The 13,286-nt window shown below is 41.1% G+C and overlaps 1 protein-coding gene across 3 annotated transcripts in view; it reads left to right on the top strand.

Moving 5' to 3' along the window:
- The window catches only part of FOXG1 (forkhead box G1), a 51,717-nt gene extending 45,282 nt beyond the window's left edge, over nucleotides 1–6,435 (top strand). For all 3 annotated transcript variants that reach the window (XR_013833377.1, XR_013833378.1, XM_079954949.1), the window contains one exon: nucleotides 5,946–6,435. The gene's annotated coding sequence lies outside the window, so the exon portion shown is untranslated. The remainder of the gene's footprint in view (nucleotides 1–5,945) is intronic.
- The last annotated feature ends 6,851 nt before the right edge of the window (nucleotides 6,436–13,286 follow it).

Genomic DNA, 13,286 nt, shown 5'->3' with positions numbered 1-13,286 from the left:
CTACCAATGTAAGGTTACCAGATTTCTTTCAATGAATCCAGGGACACTTTAATTAATTAATTAAATACTACACGTTTGGGACGTTGATGCTGCAGCGATGGCGGTGGCAGAGGAGCGGCCGCTGCCTTGACCTCAACTGCCACGTTTCCCCTTCCTCCAAGGCTTCTATCTCCTTTCTCCATGAGTCTGGTCAGTCCCGGAGTTGTTGGTTCTTCGGTGCTGGTGGTGGGGAAGTGATGCATGGTGGGTCAGGCATGGAAGGCAGAGAAGGAGGGCCAAGAGAGGCGGTGGTGAAGCTTGGGCAGTGCAATGCCTCCCTTCCCATCGGAGCAGCCCCAATCCCATTCCTACCTGCGTGCAAGCAGGAGGGCGCGGGGATCCCTCAGCTGGGAAGGGAGGCTTCCCATTGCCTGGGAGATCCCTGCCCCCTCCTGCTTGCATGCAAGCTCTGATAGGCAGCGTGAAGCTTCCCTTCACAGCTGAGAGAACCCCACCCCAATCCTGTTTTTATGCAAGTAGGAGTTGGGAGGCTGCTCTGATAGGCAGCATGAAGCCTCCCTTCACAGCTTAGTTGCTGGGGTCAGGGAAGGTGGAGGCAGCCCAAAAGCTGCATCTTAGAGCCCCTGCACCACCATCATATGGGGACTTCCGAGCAGCTCCTGAAGCCAGCCAGAGCCAACTGCTCCAGGCTGCTGAGACTGCCGCGGCTGCATTTCCCGGGGACATTAGATGAAATCTGGGGACATTCCGGGGACGGAATTTGACTGGTGACTTATTCGCAAATCTGGGGACTATCCCCGGGAAACGGGGACGTCTGGTAACCCTACCAATGCCATAATGGCTTTATACAAATCTGTGATGCAACCACACTTGGAATGCATGTACAATTCGGTTGTACTCAAATTTCTTCCTCTTCCATTCCTCATGTGAGAGATATAAAAATATCCCATAGTACTTAACTCAAGTACTATGGTCATTGTTTTAAACCACCACTTCCCCCTTTCACTGTTCCTCTCTTCTTGCTCCCATGCCATGTGCACTGCTGTTGTGCAAGCTGCCTTCACTTTTGCTCTCCTACCCTACCCTGACTTCATGTAAATTTAGGGTTGGGATGGGCTACCACACGCCCTTCAATAGGGGCTGCATGCTGACATTCTCACAATTTTATTGTAAATAGAGAAAAAAGGTAGATTTACTAGTTGAAATTCTACCATGATCTGAAAGTGAAAGAAGAGCCAAGTGGACCAAGAACCTTTAAAAAGTGTGTGTGTGTTTGTAATGAATTTCAGTGATATATTTTGTCTGATGAATGAGGTCATACGAGTTCAATGCAATCTTATCACAATAAGTTCATTTGTCAACATTCAAGTGAATTGTGTGTAGAAGGGAGAGCACGTGGCTTAGAAATAATTTCTAGTCCTGACAATGTGTGTCTGTCACTAAAACAGTCTATTCCAAAACAGATACATCACAGCAGTAATGAGAAAAGAAAGCCTGGTTTAATTTGAACATGCATTTATCTTCATAAAACCCAAGCGGTTCTCCAAGGATTTCATTTTACAGATTTGCCTTAAACCTATTTAAAATCGGTACATATGCTTTATTTTCTTGTGCACAACAGGAGTGAAGATGGGTATGATTTTCCCCCTTTTGCAGGGGTGAAATAGGTTGCCTGTCAGTTGGATTTAGGCGACAGTCTGTCTGCAGGCCGTAAGATGATCTGCATAGTGCCAGAGGAAAGCGGGCAAAATTCCTGGCTTGCAAGTACAGATACTGATCTACCTTAGCCACCTAAACAATGCCTCACCTGTTTGCCTTGTCCATACCTTATTTTACGCAGTCTAATGCTTGTTTTGTTTGACTTTTCTTTTATTTCTGTGGATCTGAGCTTTGATACACTTTGGGGACTACATAAACACAGTGTTGTACTTGAACATCACCATACTTCAGAGTACTCTGGTGGCTTAAGACCACCACCCCCTCAGCAAGAACAGCACTGTTATTGAAAATTATGAGCCCAGGACCAAATAAGTAGGCCACATACGCCAGTGTTTGATCTACCAGACGAGTGTCCAATGACATTGAATGTGAGATTCTACTAATTACTGCACTGTTCCCTCAGTTAAAATTTCTTCCACTGGAACTAGTAAAAGGCTTTCTATTTTTATTAATTATTTTCCAGTGGCTGATAGCTAGGAGATAAGTTACTATAGCGTTTAGAATTCTATCCACTCATTTTCCAGACAGAAGTATGTCGCTGTGTACAGCCTCTTTCACATAGGAATGAAACAGAAAACTCAGTCCACTTTCTCAGTAAAGTATAATATAAATATTTTACCACCATTCATTATTGGCTTGCTGATAGCTAGTCCAGCTTTGCCAACAGGAATCGGAGGGGGTTGTGTGTGCCTTGTAACTATATTTGTGCTGGGAAGCGTGGAGACAAATATCCGTGCAAAACAAATGAAGAAAATAGAGGCAAACACACACACACACACACACACACACATCCTCAATGGAAACTAAACAAGCATTTCTCTAAAGTGCTGACACTTGGTATTATTTAATTTGCATACAGCACATTTCACTTGGGCTGGAGAACAATTAAGTTAACAAATAACGAAATCATCTGTACTCTTAGGGGTAATTTAACATGACTTGATTTTAAACTGTTTTACTTTGGCGTTACAAGGAACAGTCTCTATTTCATGCCAAAGCTCATCAATTTAAATCAATGGAAAACACTGAGACTGTAATGAATTGTGAGATGAATGAAGCAGGACTGAAAGCAAATATTCTGGCGACTCAAAGGATTGGCCTGAATTGGGCTGTTATTTGAAATATAGTTAAATATAAGAGGCTGGTTCTTCATTTATGTTGTCATATGAATAAGAAGTATTCACGTTTGTAATCAGTGGTGTAGTGGTAAAATCTGGAGTTCAGGTACTCATGGAGTAGTCCCCAGGGCCACAACTGACCCCTAAGGAGTGTCCAAAAAGCAAGGAAGCTATATTGATTTATTTTATATGTGGGGTGGGTGTAAAACACACACACACACACACACACACACACACACACACAAACACTGCTACCTTGTCAAAGAGCATAATACATAGTTTATAATGCCTGTGACATAATGCTACAGTCCTGTGTATAAATTGCCTCTGAGGAAGCTCCACTGGTTTCACTGGTGCTTACTTCTGACTACATAGGTTCAGATTTAAAAAGCTTGAACAAAAGATCTTCAGCCAGCTGCAGTACATTTGGCTTTTAACTGGAAATGTAAACAGTCTGAAAAGAACTGCTACTATTTAGACTGCTAGTGTGAAGAAGGAACACCATCAAAGAAATGGAAAGATGTATCCAGCCTCTGCTTGATTATTTTCTTCATTCTCTGACTTCCTCTGTTCTAATCTGTCGCAAATAATAGTAAAACTTGAAAGTGTCATGATCAGATCATTCACTTGACGCAGCAAGAAGGATTTATTCATTACCCTGAAACTCCGGCAGATGACATCATTGTTCCTGCTCAAAAAAGCTGCACCCCCTCCCCTCAGTGTCTTCTTCACTACACCACTCTTCATAATGTTACAGAGGTGACATTCATTGCAAGGAAAATGTAACTGCAGAGTTTGGAAGCACAAGCGTACAGAATTCTCTAAATTATCCCGTGAGTCTTCATTTAAGCTAGTTAATTTGGAACACAGTGCAACTAATTTACCTTAAAGTCATGGAGGACATTTGAAACAGCCATCTAATCAGATGTTCTAATAAAATGGGGATGCATTTTCTATTGTTTGCATAATTAAATAACCACATTGGACATGAAGAGTGAATCTGAACCATCAAGACCTTAAGAAATGTCCATATACTTCTTTAGGATTGTGGTGTATGGATCCAGTGCATGACTGATAGAAGGTTAATGGAGAGTGTAATTAGAAAGCTCTAATATTGATCACTGTTTCAAAAATTCATTCACTTGGGAGCTGCATACAGACAAAGATCTGAAGCAGCTTTGGAAGACTGCAGTTCACAAACCACTTATTCCAGTGAATAGAATCCCTGACAGTCTGAGCGAGTGGACTGCAAATGGTCCCTATGAATTTTAATCCTGAGCATTGACATGAGAAAATCTCATTCACTAGTTGACACCCGTTCAAGCCCAGACTATAGATTGTTCATGGTAGAGATGCATGGATGGATGAATCAGGTTCCAACCTGTGTCACTTTCAACTATATTTTCCCCTCAGTTCTACGCTGTTCCATTTTTTGCCTGTCTTTGCCACTTACGTTTTTAGACCTTCCACTTTTTTTTACACAGACACCCACCCACCCACCATTATTCACAATTTTATAAGGTGGTGCTAGGGATTCCTTTGAAATTTGCTCTTCCTTTATACAGATAGCAGCTATCTTTCAGTCATCTTTTTATATCCAAGTCTCTGGGAGACACTATGTAATCCAGTGGTGTCCAAACTTTTTTCAAAGAGGGCCAGATTTGATGAAGTGAAGGGCCGTGAGGGCTGACCAAAGGGCCAACCTTTTTTTTTAGGATTGAAGTTGTTGAGCTTTTTTAAAATGATTTTACCCCAAAGTCATTGAGCTGTTTTTAGGGTTGAAGTTGTTGAGGTTTTTTATAGGATTTTATCCCAGAAAATAAACTGCCACAGAGGCCAGATTAAACCGACTGGTGGGCCGGATTACGCCTCCAAAACGGGCTTTGGACATGCCTGATGTAATCATATCCCAGTCCCTTGCAGCCACATTTTTAATGCCAGTGTGCTGGCTGCTGCAGCAGCTGGGCTTTCTAGTGGTTTGCAGCAGCTTTTACCAGTGGAAAGAAAGCCTTCAGACTTCAAAGGCAGCCCTTGGACCACCTTGTAAAACCCAAGGACTGCAATACGAAAATTCAGAGAAATGCAGAGTAAGCTGGGAAACTATGTTCTTATCTGCACAGTGGTGCAGGAGGTACAGATCAGGCCAACTAACTCCTAAATATGGTGAAAACAAATTTCTGTCACATATCTGGTCCACGGTGAACAAATTGGTCATGTGAGAACATTGTTTGAGTCCAGATCACCACCGTTCCAAAAGTAACACCTAATCTCATCCTAGGCATGCCATTTCCATCACCTGGAAACTGAAATACAGGATTTAGGAGGCATCTGAGAAGCCTACTACCCAGAAAGCAGATGAAGACTGAAGGGCTCCATAGCAAAATTTTTGACATTGATTTGGACTGAGGCATGATCCTGCACACACCACAATTCTGCATGTGCAACTGTCCCACACTTTCCTCCTCTAGCTTCAGATCCTCACATCTGAACCTATGCTGTTATGAAGGGTTCCCCAAACTGCAACATTACATTTTCAGGGAGCGCAGAGGAGGGTGTAGGAAAGCTCTAATCACACAATTTAAGATACTAGTCTTTGTCCTCTGAGCTAGGTTTTTTTTTGGTGAACGCATGTTGATTTTCTGCCATATTACCATGCCACAGGCTGAGAAAGATGCTTCACTGCCAACCAGATGTGCTGAACTCTGTATGAATAGACTTTGGCAACCACAATTTCTTGAGCAGCTGGAGCCTGCAATCAGCTTTAGAATAAGCCAATCTGAGCCGAATGCAGCACACATAGCTGCCAGTCAGATGACTAGTTCATCCTGTGGACACACGTTCATCACAGGATGATCTAACACAGTGGCTGCTTAGTGTTCAGGATCTCACGGGCATAGATTCCACTTTTCTGTAGCATAGGAGATTGGCTTTGTGTCATCCATCTCTGGCTTCAGAGAACTGGTCAACATAAAGATCCAGATGTATTTATTTCTGAATCAATTGTATTGTTTTGAAAGCCGTTAAAGAGGCGTGTTTAAGAAAGGAGTCTTTCAAAGGCAACACTTTCCTGTTGTCAGTAAATAATGTTGTCAATTGTCTCTTTTGCAGAACACACAGGCTGAATCTCATCTGCAAGCAATGAAGCAATGATCTGTGAGCCCTGGAAGCACTAGTAAAAACTAAATCTGCGGAGGGACAGAAGATTTCAGCTCAGCTTTTTTTTATTGTGAACTGTGAGAACATGTCTATTTGTGGATCTTTGTCTTCCATAACTGACAATGGGAGTTGTATGATGATCCCTTGAATGAGGTCCCTGAATACTATTATGTTCCAGTCTTTACTTCAGATCAGTTTTTTCCTCTCCAAGATTATGGACTATTAATAGTTTGCACATATGGGAAGCATCATTTAGTGAATGGAGTCTTATGAGGTGGGGTTCTGCCTCACACTTCCTACACTCCTGACAGGCATGCAAGCAAATCTTTACATCCTGGATATGTTGCTATCAAAATCAAGAGAACCATCTAGAGAAACATAAAATCGCCTTTAATGAGGCTAATGGGATGACTTGGGAAATGAAAACTATTCTCAGCTCTTCTGTGCTCTTCATTTGTTTCATTTCATTTCAGATTGCTGCAAATCATTAAGGGGTGTTTGTAAAAAGTAACCAGGCTAAGTGATTTAGTTATGATACTTAGTGGAGCTTCATGAAATCAGATGAGTTTCTTTCCAATTTACCAGAGTGTTTGCTATTGCCTTGTGAAAACAGATGGAGTTAGTAGGCCTTCACAACTGATTTGTCTGAATCCTGAACTGAATTAGGCTGTATTGTCCCCATTTTTCTTCATTTTGTACTGAATCTGGATCAGGTTGAGGTAGTTACAAATCACCACAGAGTCGAAACTATTTTTAGTGATTTGAGCTGATCTGGAGCTCAGCCACGATGCACAGCCTAACAATCACCAGGGGGTTATTGTCAAGATAAAATGGGAGGGGATACAAAGACCCTCCTGAACTACATGAAGGAATGGTAGGTTGAAAGAAGACTTAGAAATAAATAAAAAATATAGAAAGATAACTCTCCCTAGTTATGCAGGTGCATGGTTTGGGGGGTGCACCTGGACTGGGAAGTGACATAGCTCAGTGGTAGAGCAGTTGCATTGCATACAGAAGGTCCCAGGTTCAGTCGACAGCATTTCCAGGTAGGAATGGGAAAGACCTGTGTCAGAAATTCTGGACAGCTCCAGCCAGTCAATGTAGACAATACTGAGCTAAATGGACATTAGTCTGACTTGGTGTAAGGCAGCTTCCTATCTTCCTATCCAGTTCTACCACTATTGTGAAGATAGTTATGGTGTTCCTAGACTGGGTTAGCTTGACCTCAGTTGTCCATGAACTGGTAACCTCCAAGATGGATTACTGCTATGCACTCTATGTGGGGCTACCCTTGTGTTAGTGTATTGCCGTAATCCACTGTCAAAGCTGGCCCACAGGGTGTATGTGTAAGTGGGGGGGGGGGAGGGGGAAAATAAAGATTTAGTCCACTGGATCAAAAATATTCCCCACCCTTGCCTTATATACTTTGTAGATCACCGCAGTTTGCAGCAGAGCTTCTCCTTCAAGTTCCAAAGATATCAGAAACTCATTCTATGGTAACTCAGAGCAGCGCTTTCTTTCAGTGTGGCTGCTCCTGTTCTGTTGAATGGTATTTCTGTCGAGATACAACAGGCTAAGACTATTTCTCATTTCTAGAAATGATTGAAGATATTTTTGTTCAGTCAAGCTTCTTCAGTTGGATTAATAGGTTTCTGTCATGGGTGTGTATTGTTTACAAATTCATTTTCTGTTTTTTGTGTGCTGTTTATAACTGTTTTATGAGCAGTTTTTGTTACATTTTGTATATCACATGGGGATATATCTGGAAGGCGATGAATAAATAACAGTAACAATCATTTATTTGGAAGATATCGAGAAAGCCCATTGCAAGGTCTTTAAAGCAGCTGCCCAAAGATTGCTAGTGAATTAAGTCTCCATCCATGAAATACTGACATTCAACAAGAGCTTAGAGATCTAGTTTGACCTCTCTTAGATCTGAGAGTATTACATTGTTATGTTCCTTTTTTTAAATGGTGCATGCACCCACCATTTTCTAGGTGTAGAAAAATATACTTTTTAGAGTATAATGAGGCCATATCAAGGTTTTCCATTCTAAAGGTAATGTGTTTTTTCCCCTTTAAGACAACATACTTTACCATTTTTAACTTTTCTCATCATATTTTTGACAGCAGGTTTTCCAATTTTGACAGGTTTTTAAAAGTAATTTTAACAGATGAGTGATTTCTCCTCCAGCAAAGTCAGATTATGTGAAATGTCAATGTAAAAACCATATACTGTGACACATAATCATTTTTAGCTGAATTTACTTATTAATTTTACTTGCTGTAGCTAATAAACCCTAAGTGCTTGGCTAATTGTATTGCTTATTTAAATATTTTAAAGGGTGTATTTTAAAATTGCATTTCTTTTTCTGACTCCAAATTCTTTTCAAGGCCGCCATGATCTGTCACACATTCATTATGAGTCTAGGAATCAGCACCACAACTGGGAAATCTCAGTTCAAAGAACTGAGTCAATGAAGAATCACAATGCACATTCTCTTTCCTTTAAAGGCCAAACATATTTTCAGAGCACTTCCAGTGAACCTCGTCCACATACCACATCAGGTTGGTTTGTACCATCAGCAGAATAAATTAGTATATCACTTCCTGGTCTTTAGGATTCGATGTTTGACAGCTTTCTACACTTAGAACACTAACATGCCAAGGAGAAAGAATTGACATAGTCTTCTCCTTGAGTGCAAGGAGAATTTCCTTTTTGCAGGAACTTTTCCAAACATGCAAACTCCACCTGCATTTTGGTGTAGCATACAGCAGGAAAATATTTACCACTTGATTCTGCTTTTATACACACACACACACACACACACACACACACACACACAGTATATAAATATGGATTTAGAATTCCAGATCTGGAAGGAGGTGGCTTGAAGACTGATGTAGTTACAGGTAGGTAGCTGTGTTGGTCTTCCGTAGTTGAAACAAAATAAATAAAAAAATAAAAAAATTCCTTTCAGTAGCACCTTAGAGACCAACTAAGTTTGTTATTGGTATGAGCTTTCGTGTGCAATGCACACGTCTTCAGATACACTGAAACAAGTTTAGCCTGTTAGACTGCAGAATCCTTCTTTAACATTTGATGTTGGTGCTATTCATATTGCTGGTTTTGAATACATCAATACAGAGATGGGGAAGCTCAGCCTGGAGGCCAAATGCAGACCTCCAGGCATCTTTATCCTGCCCCTACAACCTTCCCTGTCCATATCCGTGCCCAGGCCATGCCACTCACTGGTCCTGCTCTGCAACCTCCTTGGCTGTCATGTGCGCTTGACTTGTGATCATGCTTTTCGCTTGCCTGGAAAGGAAGAATTGGGGGCACGCTCAGAAGCACTGCTGGTTCTTCCTTTCTTCTTTTGTGGGTGTGGCCTGAATGTGTCAAAGTTTCCCATGGGATGGGGGAATTTCTGGATGTGGCCTGCCATCCAAATCCAGCTCCCTATCCTGGAGTCTGTGCCTGGAATGTTTGTGAGCTGCTGCCAGGACTGTTCTGGGCTGAATGCTTGGAATGCAGAATGAAGCTCTTTCCTATGTTCAAATATGGAAAGGCAAGCAGTAATACACTGGGGCTCTCTATCCCTGCTCCCAGAACTGTGTAGACAATAAGTGATGTACGTTATATGAAGCTCAGTGAAGGGAGGGTAGTGTGTGATTTGCAAAAGCAAAGAGAGAGAGAGACGGGGGGGAGGGGGAGCAAGAGCTACATCCATGTTTAGCTCCATCAACTTGAAGTTAAGCCATTAATAATAATAATAATAATAATAATTTATTTATTTATACCCCGCGAATCCCTGCGGCGGGGTGCGCTCCCGCTGCTCGGTCCCAGCGCCTGCCAACCTAGCAGTTCGAAAGCACCTCCGGGTGCAAGTAGATAAATAGGGACCGCTTACCAGCGGGAAGGTAAAACGGCGTTTCCGTGTGCGGCTCTGGCTCGCCAGAGCAGCGATGTCACGCTGGCCACGTGACCCGGAAGTGTCTCCGGACAGCGCTGGCCCCTGGCCTCTTAAGTGAGATGGGCGCACAACCCCAGAGTCTGTCAAGACTGGCCCGTACGGGCAGGGGTACCTTTACCTTTACCTTACCATCTGGTTGAGTTTCCCCAGCCACTCTGGGTGGCTTCCAATCAAGTGTTAAAAACAATACAGCATTAAATATTAAAAACTTCCTTAAATTTAGAGATTTGGGCAGACTTTACCTTTGCAGAATTTACCTCCTTTTCTTGCTAGAATGTTGAGTGAGGTGTACCAGCCAGCGCCAACTGCAAAATAAGGGTGGACATATGTTAACAAGTAAAGAACAGGGTGCCTCTGAGCATATTCACAGCCCACGAAGTACCAAAGTGAAGCTTGCAAGTTCTTTCACACAAGGATCCTCTTCTTGCTAACCCCGCTGAGCATTCTTTCTGAGCAACCTAACTGAGACAGGGAAAGCTTTTCAATTGTTGCCATTGCCATTAACTAAATATATATCGTTAAACAACTTAGAATCAGAAACCCTCACTGATTGGCTGCAGATCATCCAGAGCTCTACCTATATCTCAGCCTACCTTCTGCCCACCACTCATTTAGACCTCCTATGCCGTTTTTAAACGTGTGTTGTTGTTTTTTTTTGGGGGGGGGGCCCATATTGGGTTGTCGTTTTATTTTTTGGGGGTGTTTTTTTGTTTTATGTCTTGATTTTATTATGTGAACCGCCCTGAGACCCCCAAGTATAGGGCGATATATAAATAATAATAATAATAATAATAATAATAATAATAGACCAATTTATTATAATGTCTCAAAACTCCAGTATTTTGTGGATGAGTTTGGGAGGTATCATCATTTCATTTCATTTCACACATTCAACTTGAAATGCCATGTTCAGTTTCCATGGAATCATCATTGATTCTATCTGGGACCGGGTCATCATAATAATGGTTTTTTAAAAAATAAATCTTATGAATGAACTGGTGGCCTAAAGAAAGCATACAGCCAGTTTCACCACAGGATGCACATTTGGATGCCAGTTTCATCAAAACTGAAAGGACAAAGGTCGCCTAGAAGGCAAAAGGGCACAGCACCGTTAGCAGGCATCTTGGCCAAAGTGCAGAATTGATCCTGACACTCTTTGAAGGCAGCCTCATTCAGCCTGTATCTTATGTGATGCGGAATATTTGAAGACTTGAGAAGTAGGAAATTTCAGGATGTCGCATGATAGGAGTCTAATAAATATGTCCCATTTTTGCCTCCTAAAATTAATATGCTGCATTGCTAATACAGAAACAGCCTAGTTTCCCACCTGGTATAACAATAAAACAATGAACAGGGTGGTGAAACAATGGCTACTGCAATCGACACAAGATAATATCACCAAGGCAACTATCTGTAAAAAAATAAAATAAACGTCCATAAAAATGGCAAAAGTAATTTCTTTCCAAAATAGGTTTTTTCTTAAACAATAGCAAACACAGTAAATAAAGAGATCACTTGTAATATATCAGTGGTTCAGTGCTCATTTCTTCTCTTTCCAAAATCAATTATATCTTGAACAATTGCAAACACAGTAATAAAGAGTCTACTTGTGATATACCAGTGGTTCATTGCTTGGATGTTGTTCCAGTAATCCAATGTTTCGTCGCTAAAGAACTTAGTCATCGAGCTTTGTAGTAAATAATATACAAGTGTGGGCAGTATGTAAATGACTTAAAGCAGGGTTATATCTGTTCCCATCTGCATGTTTCCATTGGCAGGAGCATAGAAAGAGGACGATGTCCACCTGACATGCTGCTCCAAAGCATTTGCTGAAGCAGATTTGCGGAGGAGCATAGGAAGTTGCAGAGGGATCAGCAAAAATCAATTCTTTCCCAATTCTATAGATAGCAGTCTCAGTGGAAGAAGCTATTTTTTATCTGTGTTTGGATACAATTGGACACCATTTTGAATCAAGATGGCAGACTGAACCTTTCAGAACTGCACTGATTTTAACCACTGCTTTCAAAACTACAGTGATTTTTTTTGTTTCTTAGAGTTCCTACGTCAGATATCAGGCTGCTAGCTGAATTAAATCTATTATCAGTAGCACATATACATTTGGTTTGTTTTGAAACATAGATTGTAATCTTATTAATATATTGGTGGTCTCATTTTTTTCTTTGCAACTCTGAGTTTGAAAACATGTCATATGTAAATTGCAAGGCAGTGAGGATTATGCAAAGAACAAACATTTCCTAAACACAATGTAGAGTTTTATCTCTATACAGTCGTACCTTGGTAGTCGAACTTAATCCATTCCGAGAGTCCATTTGACTCCCAGAACCGTTCGAAAACCAAGGTACGGCTTCTGATTGGCTGCAGGAGCTTCCTGTACTGAATTGGAAGCCGCAGAAGCCACATCGGATGTTTGGCTTCCAAAAAATGTTTGCAAACCGGAACATTTACTTCTGGGTTTTGTAGTGTTCGGGAGCCAAAATGTTTAAATACCAAGGCGTTCGAGAACCAAGGTATGATGGTATTTTGAAAAATGAAAGAATTTTTAAAAAATAATTTATAAAATTGATATTCTTCCCTTCATCACAAGCAATCTCAGGGCAGGTCAAATTCAGATAAAAATCTAAAAACACAGAATAAAACCTGTCAATAAAACTATAAAAACCATCTCATAATGATAACAGAAATGCATGGTACTTTTTCTTACTTTTTGGACTTGGCTAAAAATTCAATGTATTTAATGTGGGAAGGCGAGATTCACCCATATGAATGCAGACAGGATGTTTTATAACTTCAACCCAACTGCGACGACAGAATTTATTGAAACATTAACAGAAAATGACATGTAAATAGAACAACACTTCCTTGTAGCCAGATCTTATTTCAGAGTCTGTTTTGTCTGGTTTCCATTTAATTATGATTTTGTATTGTACATCTGTAATTCTGAGCATAGCTATCACAATGAAATATATGCTTTTTATGGCACTAATTGCAATCCTTGTAAGCAGTCTCAACAAAGAGGCCAAAGACTGAATATGTATGGAGATTGAATTACTGTCTTTTGCTGAGATGCATTCCTTCAGGTTAGGACTGAAACACATTATTGATACAGTTTGCAGATCTTGGTCCAGGCTAAACTTGTTTTTTGGAAGGCTCAGTAACATAGAGATAGTTCCGTAAGGGTGGCGGCACATCCCATGTGGTCTGATACTGCTCCTCATAAGGGCCTTCTCTCCACTGACTGGATTTCCTTAGCATCACAGTGATTACTATCAGTTGGTGCTAGAGCCATTTGCTTCTCCCCT

Source organism: Podarcis cretensis, assembly GCF_951804945.1.
Source record: "Podarcis cretensis genome assembly, chromosome: 1".
NCBI classification, from domain to species: Eukaryota; Metazoa; Chordata; class Lepidosauria; order Squamata; family Lacertidae; genus Podarcis; species Podarcis cretensis.
Note: the sequence above shows the minus strand (reverse complement) of the source record. Positions and strands in the feature narration are given on the sequence as shown.